The sequence below is a fragment of the Ursus arctos genome, unplaced genomic scaffold, assembly GCF_023065955.2.
Source record: "Ursus arctos isolate Adak ecotype North America unplaced genomic scaffold, UrsArc2.0 scaffold_31, whole genome shotgun sequence".
In the NCBI taxonomy this organism is placed as follows: domain Eukaryota; kingdom Metazoa; phylum Chordata; class Mammalia; order Carnivora; family Ursidae; genus Ursus; species Ursus arctos.
In genome coordinates, this window is record NW_026622997.1 from 28,916,950 (window position 1) to 28,922,056 (window position 5,107).

Sequence of the window (5,107 nt, forward strand, 5' to 3'; positions counted from 1 at the left end):
TTATAGCTAATTGGGGGACCCCAGTTAAAACCCAGGTCTGAATGATTGTAAAGGTCATGCTTTTCAAATTCACCCCATTGTTCCTCAGAACTATTACTGGGAAAAAACACCATCATTTGGACTACATGCATATTTTGTCCCAGTTCCAATTTTAATTCAGCCCAGTTAAGCCCATGGATCATAAAAATGTGTTGAATAATTAATGAAAAAGGAAAAAGAATGCACGAGGCTACCAAAGAATTGCATTTTAAGTAAAGAAATTTTCGTTCTTCATTTTCTTTCATTTTTCCAATTTGGGATTTTGTTTATGTACAAAAAAGGCAATTAACAAGAAGCTTACTTATGAGAAACCCTGGAGCTCCCCCAAGCTAATAAAAATGTATCCGAGCATTCTGAGTACAACAAAGCAAGCCCGTGTAAATTTAATCTCTTCATAAGGAGTTTGCGAATGTAACTTCAACACAAACCATTTTCCATCAGTAAACCAGGACGCATTAAAGCCATTTGGTGGCAATGCATTTCAGTCGTCAGTCCTTCGTTGCCCAGGTCCAGAGAGGCCACGGCCATGAGCCTGCTCAGAATGTAGGTTTGGGGTGGGCCCCCCTTGCCTGTCCAGCTCTTCCGAGGATCATCGTTCAGGAAGCAGCTGGGGTGTTTGGGAGTTGCCAACTGTCTTAAATACTATCAGCATAATTTACACCTAGTATTTGGAGGCAGGGGGTCTGATTTTAATCAGGTTGATTCAATTCACAACTTATTTAAAATGCTGGTCTGGGTTTCTTGATTTAATCAACTTTGAACAAAAGTTAGCGCTTGTCATTTGATAGAAATTTTATACATGGGGGCGCCTGGGTGGCACAGCGGTTAAGCGTCTGCCTTCGGCTCAGGGCGTGATCCCGGCGTTATGGGATCGAGCCCCGCATCAGGCTCCTCCACTATGAGCCTGCTTCTTCCTCTCCCACTCCCCCTGCTTGTGTTCCCTCTCTTGCTGGCTGTCTCTATCTCTGTCAAATAAATAAATAAAATATTTAAATAAAAAAAAAGAAATTTTATACAGGATCTTCACCCCTCAGATTTGGCTCTAGGTTACATTTTACTATGGGGATTTCAAAAAAATGTTAACACCATTAGATAACTAATTAAAATTAATCATTAACTTTGCAAATGTACCCAGAGAAATATGGGGTCACGGGGACGTGAACTCTGTCCAGCTAATTGGTCGGTTTTGCATTCTGACCACGTGTTTATGTTTGTCAGACTCTGTGAAAAGACCACCATTACAAAAAAAATACTGACATTATAAAAGTATTTTATTTACCTAAAAGAGCCACATCATATAATCTGGATGATTTCTTGTATGTGTTTGACTTTAACAAAACTGATTAAATGATTTTAATACTATGAAGCAATACAAATAAAATATTGTTAAAGTTGAATTTTGTAATCATCTCAACATGAAGAATCACGTTGCCTCCCTATTTGGAGCCCCTTCAAGATAAGCTTTCTTCCTCTTTCAGTTTCCACAGGCTAGAGAGTGATTTATTTCCAATGAAAATGTTCTTTCCACGTCTGCTTTAAGAAAGTCACTGCCGGGGTGCCTGGGTGGCTCAGTCATTGAGCGTCTGACTCTTGGTCTCGGCTCAGGTCATGACCTTGGAGTTGTGAGATCAAGCCCCGTGTCAGGCTCCGCGCCCAGAACGGAGTCTGCTTGAGCCTCTCTCTCGCTTTCCCTCTTCCCTCCCCCACTGTGCTCTTTTTCTCTCTCTCTTCTCTCTCTCTAACTAAAATAAATAATAAATAAATTGGAAGAAGAAGAAGAAGAAGGGAAGGAGGAAGGGGGAGGAGGAGGGGGAGGAAGGAGAAGAAGAAAGCCACTGCAAACCGCATGCGGGCGTTCACCCCAGCATCTCGGGCTGAAGGCTCCCATGCTTGTCCCTGCACAGGCCTGGGCAAGGGTTTCTCTGAGCTCTGAACTCAGGTGACAGTAGGCCAATTGCACAAAGCACCATAAGTATCCTTCCAGAAGGCATATTCTCTACGCATCCTCTAATGTTGCCCAAGGATCCCAGCTCCCCAGATCCTGGCCAGTGCTGCACATTTCCCACCTTTCTACCTTTGGTCTCTCTAACTGGGATAAAGTAGGGATCTCATTGCCATGAATTTTTCATTTCATGTTTGTTTTTTTGACAGATCCCTTCGCAAGCTTATTTGTTCAAATAGCACAGGAGGACACCAGTCCCGTGCAGAGAGAAGCCCAGGGCTCACCCCGGTCCTCCCGTCCTCACACTGGCGGACAGAGGCCTCTGCACCGGAGCCTTTGTGGGGGCCTGGGCGCCTTCTAGAGCCTGAGCCGCAGCTGCAGCCCGGGCCTTGGTTTGAGCCTTCGTCTTGGACTTCGGGCTGCAGAGCCCTGAGACCCTTGGCAATGCGGACACGAGCAGGTTTCCCAAGCTTGGCGGAGTGATACGGCTGCCACCCTTCGGGATCTTGGGCTCGATGAGGCCCTTGACAGCCTCGGCACGTGCACGCATGGCCTTGGCGTTGCTGGCCTGCTTCTTCTTCAGGCCCTTCTTGTGCTTCTTGGCGGAGTTCGTGCTCCTCAGGAACTCAGGCTCCGCCCCCTTCAGAGAGTCATATCTTTTTAAAAAAAGATTTATTTCTTTATTATTTGAGAGAGAGCGAGGGTGGGAGAAGAGGCAGGAGGAAAGAGGGAGAGAGAGAGAGAGAGAGAGAATCTCAAGCCGACTCTGCACTGAGCACAGACCCCACACGGGGCTCGATATCAGGACCCCGAGATCATGACCTGAGTGGAAACCAAGAGTTGGCTGCTTAACTGATTAAGCCCCCAGGCGCCTGAGATTCATATCTTTGTGACCGGGGTTTCTTGATGCCCCTTCTGTGCCATTTTTGTGCCTGGCTGTCGTTGTGTGGTTCTTAGACTTGGCCATGCGTGAACCGAAGCCTGCGGCTTCCAAAGCGCCTCCCATTTCATTTACTGTATTTATTATTTCAAGAAGTCCAATTTGGTTCTTTTTAAGATGTACCATATCAGTTTTTCTACTTTCCTGTTCCCTGCAGATATATTCAACCTATTTCTTTGCGACAGTAAACTTACTTTATCATCTGTATCACACAGTTCCATTATCTAAAGTCTTTACATCGGGCGGTCCCCAGGCCACAGGGCATCTTCATACAAATTAGAATAAGTGGCCCTTCTTCAACCACGTGTTTTTGTTTTTGTTTTGTTTTAAAACTTTATCCATTTATTTGACGAGCAGGAGAGCACAAGCAGGGGGAGGGGAGGAGGGAAAGGGAGAAGCAGGCTCTCCGCTGAGCAGGGGACATGGGGCTCAATCCCAGGACCCGGAGATCATCATCTGAGCCGAAGGCAGATGCTCAACCCACTGAGCCACCCAGGGGTCCCCAACCATGTGTTTTTTGAAAAGTTAGAAGATTATCACAAAACCTGACCAGCTCGGCCAGGGAGAACATTCCAACATGCTGGTGGCACACGCGCGCGCACACACATGCTGTCACGCACTCACACGACCCCTGGCTGCTGGGGCACTCAGCTGCTGACGGCCACACACTCCTTTGGTGCCACCCCGGCCCCCAGGTGTCAGATGTGGAGTCTGACAGTCTCAGAAATTGGGCTTCTAGGGCAGTGGGCTGGAGCCTGATTTCCTTGTTTCCCGAGTTATCTTTGACGACATGCTGGTTGTTATACTTGAAAAATTATTTGTAGGAATAATTCGGGGTGAAGGTAATTTCCCCCACAGAGCATTTGTGTTTGCTGCTTCCAGGAGCCCGGGGGGCATTGCCAGCGCTGAGCTACTCAAAGTCGAGGCTTGGGGTACCCTGGGTCACCCGGGCCAACAGAACCAGGCTGTAATCCTGGCAGGCTGGTCCACTCCTGGTTTAACCCTTAACCTGGCTTATTGGGGGGACAGGGGCCTCCCGTTAGGCTTCCCACTCGGGGCTGGGTGGCGACATATTGATCCCAAGAGGCCATCCGAAGGAGAGCCCCACCCTCGGCTAGTGGGCAGAGGTCCTCGGGAAGAGAGCAGCTTCTCCTGATCCCCGTGCCCTACAGAGGCATGCTGTCCCGTCTTGTCAGCTCTTTACAGAGGCTCCTTTCAACATCTTCTCCCGCTTTTTTAGTTGTTTCAGCGGGAGGGTTGCTGGAGAGAGCTCTCCTGCTATTACCAGAGAGTCCTGTTGTTTTAATTTGCATTCCTTTGATGAGTGATGGATCCCAGCCTCGCTGGCAACAGTTCCAATTTCCTCTCCGGCCAAGTGCCCGCTCCTCCCCTGTGCCCTCTTTCCTGGCGCTTTCCTGCCTTTCTCTTGTTGATGCGAAGGTGTTCCTTAAACACGCTAGATGTTAATTCTGTGTCAATTGCATATGACATCTTTTCCTGCTGTGTTATCCACCGGTCAGCACCTTTCTGGCAGTCTTTACTGAACAGAAATCCTTGATTTTGATTTGGGCAAATTCAACATATTCACCTCTGGAAGGTTTGCAATGTGTCACTGTGACCCGTCATCATTCAAAGCCAGGTCTCCCAGCCTCATCTGACCTGCGTGAAGTAGAGGGGCTCCGACCTCCCTCTATTGTTCACTAAACTTGCATTTGCACAGGCTAAGTCTGCAGTGTTGGCGACCTTGCCACATTGCTGCCTCATTTGTTAGCTTCCAATAAAAACCCCAAGTCCCTGACGCATGTTGCTGTGAAGCCCTACCCCCCTCACCCTGGGCTCGCCAAGCTAAGTCGGAGACCTACCGGCGGAATACGGATTGCTATTATTTTTCATCTTGAGTCAGCCCACCATGCCAGGCTGCAAAGTTATTTTTGGACCCCAATTCTGTCATCCAGTGCTTTGGATGTCCCAGTTTTTTGGGGCCACCTGAAACTTTGGTAAATATGTCATCCATGCATCCACCTGCGTCACTGGCGAGAAGGTGGACTGTGAGAGGACGAAGGCCTGAGCCCTGGCCCTTGTCCCTGGAGTCCTCTTTCAGGCAGATATTGATTGATTAATTAATGATAACAGGAGTGCCTGGGTGGCACAGCGGTTAAGCATCTGCCTTCGGCTCAGGGCGTGAT

General features: G+C 48.2%; 1 pseudogene; it reads right to left on the minus strand.

Annotated features, from left to right (window-relative positions):
• Positions 1-2,217: 2,217 nt before the first annotated feature.
• Positions 2,218-2,948, minus strand: LOC113243689 (60S ribosomal protein L29-like; annotated as a pseudogene).
• Positions 2,949-5,107: the final 2,159 nt, after the last annotated feature.